General features: G+C 49.5%; 1 pseudogene; it reads left to right on the top strand.

Annotated features, from left to right (window-relative positions):
* Nucleotides 1-1,620: 1,620 nt before the first annotated feature.
* Nucleotides 1,621-14,161, top strand: LOC120842740 (annotated as a pseudogene).
* The last annotated feature ends 1,017 nt before the right edge of the window (nt 14,162-15,178 follow it).

Below are 15,178 nucleotides of genomic sequence, written 5' to 3'. Positions count from 1 at the left end.
TCATTACACTGACAAATGTCTTTTTTCTTCAGAACACTGAGTTAATCATATAAACGTAAAATATGAGTGACAAAGGGGCTTTTCCTTACTTCCAGACATGTCTGCGAAGTGTGAGCTAAAAGAAGAAAAACATTCTAATTTAAATGGGCATAAAACCAGCACATTCTTGTAGCACATTCCGTGACAATTTACTAAAGAACTTTGGTCATATGTTTTCTCGGCTGTTATGTTCATGAACACACGATCTTGCTGAACTTACATTAATATATATGTGTATGAATTAGAGGCTTTATGCACTGCCTCCCCGTTCTTATGTCCAAAAACTGCCATCCAAGGTTACCGGTATGACTACTAGGGACACACGGCTACCCGGTCCCTTTTGATTTAATTTTTGTTTCACCTCCTTACCTCTCTGCATTGTGTTTTTGTCTGGTTCTGTATAACACCATAAAAGATTCAGGCTCTGACGACGCCCAATGTTTCTTTACCTCCTCCATGCCCCCATTTTCTAGCCGCGTTCAATGCATCAACCTCCACTGCTTTGGTCTGGCATGCGGGGTGCAGTGATTTGTGTGAGGATGCTACGATTTAGCTCGATGGGCTCGGAACTTCTGCAGTCTTATATTTTAATATATTTTAGCTGCAACTATAGACACACATATGGCTCTGACGCCGCACCCCTGCGTTGGCGCTCTTGTTGGCACAACGCATGCGTAGACATGTCCACTCACACGAATCCAGTTTCTGCACAGGCAGTTCCCATAGCAGCTGTGTGCAAATGTAGGCTTGCTTAGGGCACAGGACCCCAAATATTACGTGCGAGAAGCAGCGGGTAATTGCCTTTCACACGTCTCCTAAAGCACATATCACACAACTATTCTCCTAAAAGAAAAGCCCTTAAAAAGCCTTTAAAAAGAAGTGTGTTTTTTTTTTTTTTTTGACAGTTTGAGTGGGACAGGTCTCTCCAAAATATATATTTTACGCAAAAAAGAAAAGTTTCTAATGACAATATTGACTGCAAGGTACTTATTTGAAGTTCCGAGCGCAAAGTGCATGACGTCATGGGATAGTAATTATAGTGATTCTCTCTTTCCATCTCAACGAGAAGGCGACGCCGATCCACCTCTGCCTTGTGCGCCCGAATTGCCGAGAAAGAAAACAATAGGAAAGGAGGTGACTAGCGACTAAATCACGTCTCGCGCCGTCAATATTGCCCTGAGAAAATTATTTTCGCGTAAAATAATTTTTTTACCCGTTTGTTCCAAACCAGACTGTTTAAAAAAGTACTTTTTTTTCCTTTTCAGGGGCCCTTTAAAGCAAACACACTAAAGCAGACCGACTAAAACCTAATCCCTTAAAGCACATCCTTTTGTAGAGGGAAAAAATAAACAACCTCATTATCTGGATCGGCTTGTCTGAGAACTGGTGGCGGTTGCTTGATACTGTTACTGCCTTTTTAGCCGTAATTTCAGCCTGGATGGAAAACCGGTCCAGTCGATCCTCTCCCTGTTTCAATAATCTTCTTTTCTATCGGCACTCTTATCGGTCACTTAGCGCTCCAGTAGCTAGGGATAGAAGCGGCAGGTTGACACAGCTCTTCAGTGGTTCGGAGGACGTGCTTACATCTCGGAACCCATCAAATCGCCTACCTGAAGGAAATGTCGACGAGTTTCCAGGAACGATCCATGTGCGGACGCTTGACCGTGGTCACCGGGGGCGGGGGAGGCATCGGCAAGGCGATATGCGATGTCTTAGCCGAAAAAAGTGTTCAACTGGTCGTCGCTGACATCGATTTGGCAGCGGCTGAAGCCGTGGCCAATGCTCTTCCAGGTTTGTGATTCTAATTGTCTTACTGGGTAGAAAGCTAGAGCTTACTTCGGAAATGAAATGACTATTCTTGGTGTAAACTATTGTGTGCTACGTTGCGAAGGCTAGCATAGCTTCCACAGTGCTCCAACAATGTCCAACCCCCCTGCGCGAGCGTGTCCGAATTAGACGCAAGATAAAACCACGTCTTCTCGCAATAGTTCGGGGTAGCAGCACTGTGCAAGCTACTATTACCTTCACAGCGTATCACAAACTAGTTGTTGCCGATGTCGTTTTTTTTTTTATACGTTCATGTTTAAATAAAATATTCGAATGATCGAGTCAAACTTTGCGGACAGTCCGACAGTCTGTAAGACATTGGTGTCGTTGTTTAAGTTTCATCTTAGACTTCCCCCTCAGCATTGAAGTATACTATATCAAAAGCAAAACTTTTTTGAGGTGATATTTTGTTGCGACCTCCGGAGGCTGAAACCCTGAGTGGTTCAAGCAGCGATGCACGCGGGGTGGGGGCCATGAAGTGAGCCACGTATAGCTTTCCCAAGCCATCCTCCAGAGTCCCGTGTCGCTCGCCTCTTTTTCATCCTCCGCGCCAACTCCCTTCTGACATAGGATCCACACGTGACCATTGAATAGTGCATACTTCCGTCTATGGACTGAGTGGCACCAGGTTCTACGGTGGTTTTGTTCATGATCGCGGCATCTGACAGCGCTTGGTGTCTTTTATTTGGTCTTGTAACAACAATAACTTTAAGAAATTTTGTTACTTTGTTACCATCGTGCAAGTGGGTGCCAGCATTCTAACGATGTGTGTAGCTTCGTTCAACTTGATAAATCAGTTTTACGTTGATAGAAATTAAAATACTTAGCAATTTTGACAGCGATTATTTGGAGCATACCCGCATGATAGGATTTGCGGAGCGCTCACAAAACTTCACAATACATTTTGGTGTGTTCTTAGCACGCATCGCAACCAACATTGAACCATGCATATAAGTTTGACTATAGTGTTTTTCTTAATATGTATGGTGACCAACGTTGGGCCAACTCAGTTTGAGTCAGCAGTGCCACAAATATACCTGACACGACTGCCAAAGTCATTGGATTGAAAACGAGAAGAAACCTACTTAAATGAATACCGGTGATTGCTGCACAAAAGGTCCGAAATCTATCGTTTGAGTGGCTCCGTGGTTTCGAAAATCAAAAAGAACCGTTTAGAAGGTAACGTTACTGCGAAGTTCAGGACGTAGTCCAGCAGGGGCATGCTGGTGGGCGAAACTTCACGCGGTAGGTTTCTCCAGCCGTTCACACTGCAATGCCCCATCCTGGTGTCGGCAACGACATGCATTTTCGTTTACTCAAACTTCTCAGTGGCACTGCAACACCTCTTGTCATGGCCCATGCCCATTAGGGTGTCGCAAGTCTCGCCAATCGTGCATTCACGTTGCTCTCGTTAAGCCTACCGGATGGAGCGAGTGGAGCACTCCGGCGCGCACAGCTGGCACATCGGGCACCGCATTTTAAGAAAAGAAGGAGAAAAAGGGAGTGACGGCGCGGTTTCCTCCCTTCTACTGACACGCCCCCAAGCGGACACGAGAAGGGAGAAATGAGATGTTTTTCTCCTTCTCCTGATTGTCGGGAGAAAGGTTCCGCCCTTCCGCCTGATCTTCTTTCGCTCTCGTTTTTCAAGCACGCCGCGCGTGTTGTTTAATAAAGGTTGTTGAGTTGATCGAGCTTCATCGGGCAACGAAGGCCGCCTGTAATTCTTCCTCTCAATCCAAGCGTGCGGAACCTCTCGGTTGCATTGTCGTTTTTATCACTAATTTTGTCAAACGGGCAAACGAAGCCGTTAAAAACAGCGAAGTTTCGGAGCAGTGCCAGCTGTGCTACGTTCATTGGGCTAAGATGGCCGCTTCCGGATTCCGCAACGACCTGTCGATGTTGACGACGTTATGGAAACTGCACAAACTGCGTCCAAGAAAAGCAGGTTCTGCTGCCAGGGGACTGCGTGACTTCTGTGCCGAGGGGATGCCGAGTGCGAACCGGCAATGAACTTGGTTCTGCATTTTTGCGTCTCAGCAACATAGCGGCAACATCATGATGGCAGTGTTGTGCTTTGTGAACAAATACTGGAATTATCGCCGATGACTTAGGATGTTTAGAGCTCGTAGATTGAGTTATGACCATAAAAAGAGGATCTCAAAACGCGCTTTAGTGCCCCTTTAAGGAATGGAGAAGCTAAACCACTTGTGGAAAATGTTGGTTGACGAAGTTGTTTGTTTTAAATTTGTTGTCACCTGTTTCTATTAAGTTCGTGTTAGGTCACACCAAACTGCATTTGTGTTTTCAGGTGCACGCGATGGCCAGAAGCACATTGCAATGCACGTGGATGTATCCAACTCGTTATCAGTACAAGCCCTCTTTAGGGCCATCAAAGATGTCTACGAAGAACCTGTCAGCATGCTTGTGAACTGCGCTGCCCCCAGCTCCCCGTTCACATGAATTGTTGATACGAGTGAAGATGCATTTAATCGAGTCATTGGCGTCAACCTGAAGGTAAGCTAGAACACAAGTAAGTTTCTCAAGGAAGTTTAGTATTTCTGCACCCGGCTCATTAAATATAAAATGGCAATGATAGCTTTTAGATGATTGCCTATTGACGTTCTGGACACCGTTTCTTTTTCTTTTTTTTTCTTTTTTTGCTCTTTCTAATTGATATAAGAAGGGCTTTCATTTATTTATATTTTCAACTTAAAGTCTGAGTGATTTGCTATTAAGATTTTAGGGACATCTGACTGTCGGGATGCTCTTTTTGAGCTTGTAAATGGCAATGGGTTACGCTTTTGTGATTGTGGCCCATTGTGGCCCTGTACCCCCTCTTAGGAGAAAGGATTCTTAAAACAAAACTAAGATCGTGGCACTTGTACTTCTCTCATGAGGTTACTGAGCCTTCTTGTAATCGCTCTTGTGAACATTACAAATCTTAATTGCAACAGAAATCCAATTTCTACATGCGACAAAAATGCGTCCTTTTTCAAAACGTTTTGAAAGCTGATGCGCAGAATTGATGTTTTACTTGAAGATCTAACAGTACACCTAACAGGCTTCCCTCATTCCTAGTCGTACTAATTTTTTTTAATCTGAGTACTTATATTTTATTGCTACTTCCGCTTCGCTTTCGGAAAGAAAAAAAAATACAAATTTTAAACAAAATATTCTGTATTTCTGAAAGAACAGCCTTTCCAGCGAAGGCTTTTATTCGAACGAATCAACTATGCTTTGAAGTCATGGGTAAATTAAAGAAAATATGTCGTATTTTTCGCACACAACGTGTGAAGAAAGGAAAGCGATAGCTGTAACCTGGTGGCGCAATGCGGGTGGAATGGTGCCGTCAGGTCTACTGAAGACGGAGGTGCGACGGGGGTAATTCTCATAGCCGTCGTGGTTCGCGTCCTGGGCGCCACTGATGCCTGCCACCAGTGATCCGTGAAGCAAGTGGTGGGTAAGCGCGGTGGAAGTTTTTAAAACCGTCCAACATTATGCGTAGCAAATGAATGCAGGATTTCGTATACCGCAAGTAATGTTTGAAAACAAGTATTTCAAGCAGACAACAGGATGATTCTCCCTTCGTCGCGCAATTATTGGCCGGACGCCAGGGCTGCCCTCTTCGCTTTCATCGCGCAGCACGCCCGAAGTCCCGCTTTCCCTTCGCTTCCCTTCGCACAAGCGGCGACGGCAACCGACGAAGAGGAAATGTATGCGAAGTGCCGTCCAAAAAGCTATCGTTTAAAAAAAAAAAAAAAGCCTTATATTACTTGTAAAAGCACTGCCTGAGTTAATTGAGAAACATTGAGTTTGTTAACACCTATTTTCAACATCTGGGAGAGAACTTCGCTTCCTCGATCGTTTGGAGTACAACTGGATAAAAGGATGCTGATCATTGAAGTCATAGTTACGGTTAACTATTTTCGTACCACACTACAAATTATTGATCACGCATAATCAATTATTTGCGCGACCCGCTGAAGTTTGCATTTGGTGGGGTAAAACACAATACGCGACTTCGTTTACAGCTAAGAGACTATAGCCTTGCTAGCGGAGGGCCTGTCGGTTTCAATTTAGTTCTGCTATGGCTCACAAGGTGGAAGATGCAAGCTGTCAGAAACAAATATACAGCACCACAGGGGCCCTTCCCCAACACGGAACCCTGTTTGCATAGGTCGCGGTAACCATGACGGTGTCCATCGCGCAAATTGTGTGCGCCTGCTGCTTATTTTTGGATGACAGCAGCGTCAAGGACTCTAAACCTTGATGGAACATCTGATCTTAGCTACGACAGCGACACATCCTCTAGCAAGCTGTTCTGAAAGAAATCACAAGTTTTATGTCCGCCGGAAGCGCCATTAAATACAAAAGTAATAGTAAATGACGAGCACTGCAATGAAAATTTTAAGCTCTAGCTCAAAACAGATGTTTCTTGCGGTACACACGGCGCGTAGTACGTCCCGTCTTTTTTTAGCTATTTCTAATATGACTGTATGTTTCCACACTGATCGTAACCGATTTTTTATACAGTACAGGCGTCGGACATTAGCTTGCGGACGGATCACAAAAAGCAGCGTGAGCTAGAGGGCATGCTCTAACGTACCAAAAGTAACAGCTCTTGCTTTGGGGCACAGAATGCAGTTTAAACAGTCAAACATTTGAATATCAGAGATATGTCAAACGTCTTCGTTTAATGTTTTTAACGTACATTTTAAGTTACGAAATTTTCAACACATTATTCTAAGGTTTTCTTCCTTTTGGAAACTGCTATATTTCCTGCATACGATATTTTTTTATTATTTATAATAGTTTTAGCCTTATCAAAGGAATATTACAGGAGTGGAAGATATAATAATAAAAGAAATTCAGAATAAAAGCACATTCATATATACACGTCACGCAAAAAGAGAACAAAAAGTAAAGCCGTTCATTCGACTCATGGTAAAAAGAACAAAAAACATGCCGACACATGGTGATCAAACAGGGTAGTGTTTAATGACTTCCATAAAGTAAAACGCTTTTATTAATTTTAGGGAATGCCACAGACGATGTTGAGGTCACAGTGTCATTCGGCACTCTGTTCCATTCTTTGGTGGCTCTAGGAATAAACTGTAGTTGGAGCTATCATTCCTAACTGAATATTTCTTTATATATAAACTATTCCAATGCCTCGAGTTTTCTTGTAGGAAAACTATGCTGATGCCTCGAGGCTTTGTCTCTGATATGGGGACAATTTTCAATCTGTTCTTGCATTACCATTCATCATTGAGAAAATATTGTCACGAATGGTGACCAAAAAAAAAAAGAAAAAGAAATAAACAGGAAGAAATAAACGTTTAATGTGGCGAACTTGTGCCAAAAATAAAAAGTAACAAAAGATAATAACAGAGCGTCGCGGGCGTCGAAGCCGGCGTTGCAGTAGAGTCGAACGCTGGGGCGAAAACTGACTGGATTGTTCGGCGTAGAAGGTTCGGCGCGTAGAACATTCTAACCTCGAATCAGCCCCAGGACGGTTCTTGAATTCACCAGAACATCAAATTACACTGTCAACAAAAATGTGTAGCCGCGGCCAGGAATCGAGCCCTGGCCTTCTGCGTGGGAGGCAAGCGCGATAACCGTTAGGCCACGCGCACGCTGCTTGGCCAGCTGCGCGCGTGACATTACTGCCCCCTTTAAAAAGTGCATCGTCCCGATGCAACCCAAAAACAAAACGAACCAAATAAAACAGAACGGTAAACTAAAGAGTCATTTGGAACACATAAGGTCCACAGTCCTATCGAGCGTAGTACGGCTTCAGTCGCAGGACGTCGACGACTTCCGGTCGTAGAGGGCGGCGTGACGAAGTCCGTGTTCCGTCGGGCATCACCTCGCAGTTCAGATCCCCGAGTCGACGTAGCACTTTGTAAGGCCCAGAGTAACGTTTCAGGAGTTTCTCGCTGAGACCGCGGCGGCGAATCGGTATCCACGCCCACACCCTGTCTCCGGGCTGGAAGTGGACGTCCCGACGACGAAGGTTGTAGCGGCCAGTGTCGACCCGTTGTTGAGCCTTAATCCGGAGTCTGGCGAGCTGACGGAATTCTTCTGCCTTTTGAGCAACTACCTTGGCGTCGTCGCTTGCGTCGACAGCCGGTTCGTGGGGTAACATAGCGTCCAGCATTGTCGTTACCTTGCGCCCATGCACCAGTTGAAAGGGTGTCACTCCGGTGGTCTCTTGTACGGCCGTGTTGTAGGCGAATGTGACGTACGGCAGCGCCTCGTCCCATGTCTTGTGCTCCACGTCGACGTATATAGAGATCATGTCGGCGATGGTCTTGTTGAGTCTCTCCGTTAGCCCGTTGGTCTGTGGGTGGTACGCCGTGGTGCGGCGATGGCTGGTGTGGCTGAGACGAAGGACTTCTTGCGTCAGCTGGGCCATGAATGATGATCCACGGTCTGAGATCAGGACTTCGGGAGCGCCGTGCCGGAGGACGATGAACTCGATGAAAAACTTCGCGACCTCAACAGCCGTTCCTGATGGAAGGGCTTTTGTCTCGGCGTACCGCGTGAGATAATCGGTTGCGACGATGATCCATCGGTTTCCTTGCGTCGACAGTGGGAAAGGTCCGAGTAAATCCATACCGATTTGCTGGAATGGGGCAGATGGCGGCGCAATAGGCTGACGAAGTCCTGCCGGTCTCGTCGGTGGCTTCTTCCGTCGTTGAGACTGGTGGCAAGATCGGGTGTTGTGGTGCACTGTCTTCGCAAGCTTGGGCCAGTAGTACTTTTCGCGTATCCTGGCAAAAGTCCTGCTGTAACCAAGGTGTCCCGCCGTCGGGTCATCGTGGCAGGCTTGAAAAATTTCTTCTTGAAGACTGGAAAGGACCACCAACAGCCACGCCGTGCTGTTGTCGCTGAAGTTCTCCTTGTAGAGCACACCTTGTCGGATGGAGAAGGTTGGCAGTGTTCGTACAAAACCGCGGGGAACGGCGCTTCCTTGTCCCTCTAGGTGCTCAATGAGTGCTCGTTGCTCAGGGTCGTCTCGTTGGAGTGCCGCCATGTCGCTGACATCCAGAGCGCCGAGGAAACCCTCATCGTCGTCCTCCTTGGTGTAGGAACGACCGGCCTCGACTGGGGCCCTCGACAAGCAGTCGGCGTCATTGTGCTTCCGGCCGGACTTGTACACCACGGTAATGTCGAACTCCTGCAGTCGTAGGCTCCACCGGGTGAGGCGTCCGGAGGGGTCCTTCAGATTCACCAGCCACCAGAGCGAGTGGTGGTCTGTGACCAAGCGAAAAGGACTTCCATACGAATATGGGCGAAACTTTGTTATTGCCCAGACGACAGCGAGCCACTCCTTTTCAGTAGTTGAATAGTTCCTCTCCACGTTAGACACCGTCCGACTTGCGTATGCGATGACTCGCTCTGCGCCGTCCTGTATTTGGACTAGTACCGCACCCAGTCCGGTGTTACTGGCGTCGGTGTGGATCTCGGTTTCAGCAAACTGGCCGAAGTGGCCAAGAATCGGGGGCGTCTGGAGTCTTCGTTTGAGCTCGTCGAATGACCTCTGGTGCTCTTCTGTCCACTCGAACTTTACGGCGTCCTTCGTGAGGTGTGTCAGCGGTGCGGATAGTTTGGCGAAGTCTCGAACAAAGCGCCTGTAGTAGGCACAGAGTCCGAGAAATCTTCTCACTGCCTTCTCGTCGGACGGGGGTGCAAATGCAGCTACGGCGCGGGTCTTCTCGGGGTCAGGTAGAACACCTTTGTTGTTCACGACGTGGCAGAGGAACTTTAGTTCCCCACGAGTGAACCGACACTTTGTTGGCTTGAGTGACAGGCCGGCGGTCTTGATGGCTTGAAGCACGGCTCGAAGTCGTCTGAGGTGTTCATCGAAATCTCGTGAGAATACCACGACATCGTCCAGGTAGTCGAGGCAGCTCTGCCGTTTCAGACCTGCCAGCACGGTGTCCATGACGCGCTGGAAGGTGGCTGGTACTGCACAAAGTCCGAACGGCATCACTCTGAACTCGTACAGTCCGTCGGGAGTGACGAAGCAGTTTTCTCCCGGTCACGTTCGTCAACTTCAATCTGTCAGTAACCACTCTTCAGGTCCATCGACGAAAAATATCGGGAGTGGCGCAGTCGGTCCAACGTATCATCGATGCGGGGGAGCGGATAGACGTCCTTCGTCACAGCGTTCAGTCGACGATAGTCCACGCAGAATCGCAGGGTTCCGTCCTTCTTCTTTACAAGCACGACTGGGGACGCCCATGGACTTCTTGAGGGTTGAATGATGTCGTCGTCGAGCATCTCCTGAACTTGATCTTGAATCACTTTCCTTTCCTTTAAGGAGACTCAATACGGCGACTGGTGGGCAAGGAGTGCGTCGTCCTCGGTAATAATGCGATGTTTTGCCATTGGTGTTTGACGAACTTTCGATGTCGTGGCAAAACAGTCACTGTATTCGGCGAGGAGATCAACCAGTTGCCGGTGCTTCGAAGCTGGGAGCTCGGGGTCGATGTCGAGCGGCGGCGGCGTCGTGCTTTTCTGCTGTGGCGACGAGGTTTCCTCGGAGACTGCGGTGACCACGGCTGGCGCCAGAAGCTCCTCGACGTAGCCCATGGTGGTACCCTTCGTTAGGTACTACGGTTCCTCTCGAAAGTTTGTCACGAGAACAGTTGTTCGTCCTTCTTGAAGATCCGTTACGCCTCGTGCGACGCCAATTCCTTTTTCAAGGAGCAGTTGGACGCTGCCTTCCAGAAGAGCTTCACCGTGCATGGCTGCGTCGGTTATGACGGTGACGAAAACACTCGACCGCGGCGGCAGATTCACATCGTCAGCTATAACTCGGATCGCGGATGACGTAGTGTTGGCCTCCACCGGCGGCAGAACAGGCTTTCGCAGCGTCAACTGGTTTGCCCCGAGGTCAATGACGGCACCATACTCGCAGAGAAAGTCTATTCCGAGGATTACGTCCCTTGAACAGTTTTGAAGAACGACGAATTTGACAGGGCACGTCTCACCATGGATCTCGACGCGAGCAGTGCATCTCCCGACTGGTGTAATGAGGTGTCCTCCGGCGGTTCTTATTTGTGGTCCATCCAACGGTGTCATGACTTTTCGAAGGCGGCGGGAGAGCCTCCCACTCAAGACTGAGTAGTCTGCTCCGGTGTCCACGAGTGCCGATGCGTCGAGGCCGTCGATAACAACGTTCAGGTTGTTGGACACCGATGCAGGAGCGTCGTTGTGATGCGTAGCGTCGGGAGAGTGGGAGCGCTCCGTCGTTCTTGGAGGCTCTTTACGTCGGTTGTCTTCCGCAACTCCACCTCCAGGGGTTGCCGCGCCTAGTGTCCCCGGCAAGGAGCGAGGGGTGACAGGCTTTCACGTCGGGGTCGGTGCATCGGCGAAGCTGGACGTCGCGGCAATGGCGACCGGAACTCTCGGCGGGACGCAGGCTCGGGGGACTGGGGTCGTCGCAGGTACTCATCAATCTCCCGAGGGCGTTCACCATACCGGGGGCGCGGGTCGCTTGGGTGGAACCCGCGCAGCCCGAGTCGTCGGTATGGGCATCGGCGGTACACATGGTCGGCTTCCCCGCAGTGGTAGCAGAGCGGGCGTCGGTCGGCCTTTCGCCACACATCGGTCTTCCGGGGTGCACGGGGCTCCTGGCTGGCGTACTGGGGCTGGTCGTCGTGGCGTCGGTCGTGCTGCGGCGCAGAAGACTGGCGTCGGGGCGGCGCGACATAGGCGCGAAGAGGAGGCGGTGGCCGTCGAGCCACTGCGGCGTAGGTCACGGTGGGTTCCTCGGGTGCAGCTACGTTGGCAGGAGCCTCCGGTTGAATTGCCCGCTGAACCTCGTCACGGACAACTTCGGCTATTGACACCGAAGCCGGCTGGTGGGTAGCAGGCAGGAGCTTCTTAATGTCCTCCGGACGACGTCCCGGATGATCTCGCGAATGCTTGGGATGCTGGAGCCAAGGTCGCAAGCGGACGGCGGAACCGCGCTGACGCCGGGTAGCCTCTGGTAGTGGCTTGCTCGGGCTTGCAGTGCACGCTCAATGTTCGTCGCCTCGGTTACAAATCTTTGAATCGTCGTCGGTGGGTTGCGTACGAGCCCACCGAAAATGTCGTCCTTCATGCCGCGCATCAGGATACGCAGCTTCTTTTCCTCGGTGGACTGAGGGTCGGCGCGGCTGCTCAGGCGGAGGACGTCTTCAACGAAGCTGGCGACCGTTTCGTTGGACCCTTGAGTTCGTACTTGGAGGAGGTCTTCCGCTCGCTGCCGTCGTGTCTGGTTCGTGAATGTCTCCTTCAGGCCAGCGATACAGGTGTCCCACGACGTAAGCGACGCCTCGTGGTTCTCGAACCACTGCCTCGCGGTACCCTCCAAGGAGAAGTAGAGGTTTTGGAGGCGCTGCTCAGTGGTCCATCCATTATGGCGTGCTTCACGTTCGTAGTGCAGAAGCCAGTCCTCTATGTCTTCGTGGGTCTCGCCATGGAAGGCCTTCGGGGTTCGCTGTGCAACAGGCAGGTAGATGACGACGGCGGCGGTCGGAGACTGCGATTGCTGGTCGTCCATCGTCGGCCTCGTTGGCTGCCTGGTCCTGGGTGGCAGAAGTCCGAATTCCGGGTGTAGACCTTGGGTTCGGCGACTGGTCCGAGTTTCAGGTTCCGCGTTGAGTAATCTTCTCACAGGGCTTGGAATCGGGCTTGCACTGCGGGCCCCGGGAGGGGAACGCTGCACGGGCATGCGGTACCCAGCACCTCCACCAAAATGTCGAGGGTAATGACAAAAAAAACAACAAAAAAAACAGAAATAAACAGGAAGAAGTAAACGTTTAATGTGGCGAACTTGTGCCAAAAATAAAAGGTTACAAAATATAATAACAGAGCGTCGCGGGCGTCGAAGTCGGCGTTGCACTAGAGTCGAACGCTGGGGCGAAAACTGACTCCGCTAGCCTCGCGGAATCCCTTATGTACCCTCGTGGGTTTCTGGATCATTCGGCGTAGAAGGTTCGCCGCGTAGAACATTCTAACCTCGAATCAGCCAGGACGGTTCTTGAATTCACCAGAACATCAAATTACACTGTCAACAAAAATGTGTAGCCGCGACCAGGAATCGAACCCTGGCCTTCTGCGTGGGAGGCAGGCGCGATAACCGTTAATCCACGCGCACGCTGCCTACTTGTAGGCTGCACGCGCGGCAGTATATTTAGTCGTTCAAAACTGGTTCTGAACTCAAGGGTCCATGACTGTAATTTTAGTAGTTGTCAAAAGTAGGGCTGGGCACTTGATCAATTAACCTACCAATTAATTGATTAATGCTTTAATCACAAATAATTTGTTTTAAACCGGTTAATCGGGTAAATTCTGGCAAACCTAAAACATACAAATGTAGCGCTTTCACCACGCAGCGATTGATCAGGTTAAAATTTTTAGTCAACCTCAGCCCTAGTCAAAATAATGAATGTTGTGTCAATCAGTTCGAAAATTATTTTGTTTCACCGTGGTAATTAAGTTGTTTTATAACATGTCACTAATAGGGGAAGGGGCAAGTCTTGTTTTCGAGTTTTTATTTTTACATTCTTATGGACGTTATTAAAGTGCCATACCGTGGTATACTGGACACACTGTGGTATACTAGGGTATACATGGTATTCTACGCGATAAATATACTGGGTATCCTAGGATATACGACCCAATCATACTGTACATATTCCAATGTACTGGTGAATATTCGTCAGTTAGTGCACTGGAGATATTGTGGTATTATCTGGTATAAAGACAATCATTACAATCACAGGACAATTAATTTGAATTGACACACAGTGGAATCCTGTGTTTTTCTTGGTCCGCGCGCACCCAGGGAACCTTCCTGATGACCCAAGCTGCTGTTCGAGACATGGTGACCGGAGGGGTGGCAGGAGTCGTGGTGAACGTCTCCAGCCTAGCCGCCAAGACTGGCATCAGGGGACAATGTAGCTATGTAGCCTCCAAGGCCGGCATTGTTGGCCTCACCAAAACAGTGGCCCTGGATCTTGCCGACAAGGGAATTCGGCGCAACGCTGTGCTTCCTGGATTCACTGAAACTCCGCCTACAAGGCTCTTTCCCGAGCAGAAAAAACAGAAATTCATCGCCAAGATTCCACTTAGTCGCTCAGCCCAGCCGCGCGAGATCGCTGAGGTGGTCGCCTTTCTCTGCTCACCGGAGAGCTCGTACATGGCAGGCGCTGCTGTTGAAGTGACTGGCGGCTGCGCTTTGTAATGTGGGCTTCGGAAGCTGCACTAATTGATTTAATAAAACGTTACGAAGGTATAACTAATGCTACAGTAAGTTCAGTTCGAAATTATTTATTCCCATTATCCAAATTTCGAAGTGATTTGTTTGCAGAGATTTGTTGCAAGGCTTCGGAGCAGCAGCCAAAGTTTCACTGGGAGTCATTTGCTAAAAACTTTTGCGAACCGGTGGCTGTCGCATTAGCCGCGTTTACATGAATGCAACTTAGTCGCATCAAATCCTGTTGTCGCATTCAATGCGGTCATGCAAACGGTATAATGCGCTAAGGCAGCACGCCGCATTCAAGTCGCTAGACAGAGGCGGATAGAGACGGCGAATGCGCATTTATTCAGCCCATGTAAACGTGGGTCGCATCGCACTTTGGAACGGGGAAGTTTACGGAAAGGCGCTCGCTTCGGGAGCGAGTGAACAGCTGAAAACATGGCCGCGACCAACCTCGTTGGCGGCGCAGTAAGCGGTCCCGTGTGATTGCCCGCAGTTTTCTCCCGAGAAAAAACGCGAGCTTTTCTTGCCATCATAAGTGAGCGGAATATAGCTGAACTGCTCGGTGAGAACGGCCCCCGGCCAAACCTTGCGGAGTACGCCTTAGTGCAACTTGCGAGTCCGCGGCAGTCCCTAAAGGCTTCGGTGCAAGCACAAACGACGCAAGAGCTCCGAGCACTACATGGCAGCTCCTACCTTTGGTGCCGCTCCTGGATGCCGGAGCCTTTCGGCCGCGGGATCCGGTTGGTCCGGTCGCGGTCGGCGAGGTTTGGCGAGGCGAGCGCGGTTCCGTCCTCAGAGCGTTCGGAAGTGATCTCGCTCGCCAGGGTCGGCGCGCACACGACGCCTCTGGTCCAGAGTGGCCCCGGCGGCCCGGCCCGGAGCCCAAAATGCTAGGGTTTTAATGTTTCTTCCTTCTCGTAACTCGCGAAGACACCAGGCACGATCTTTACGCTCGCCGAAAGTGTCGAAAGGCCTTTACGTGCGATGCACCGGAAAACATTGTCACGTGGTGCGGTTGGTGCCGAAAACGCAGCCTTAACTTTGAGCTTT

Source organism: Ixodes scapularis, unplaced genomic scaffold (assembly GCF_016920785.2).
Source record: "Ixodes scapularis isolate PalLabHiFi unplaced genomic scaffold, ASM1692078v2 PGA_scaffold5__190_contigs__length_132052651, whole genome shotgun sequence".
Taxonomy (NCBI): Eukaryota; Metazoa; Arthropoda; class Arachnida; order Ixodida; family Ixodidae; genus Ixodes; species Ixodes scapularis.
The sequence above is the reverse complement of the archived record's forward strand: the minus strand, read 5'-3'. Positions and strand labels throughout refer to the sequence as shown.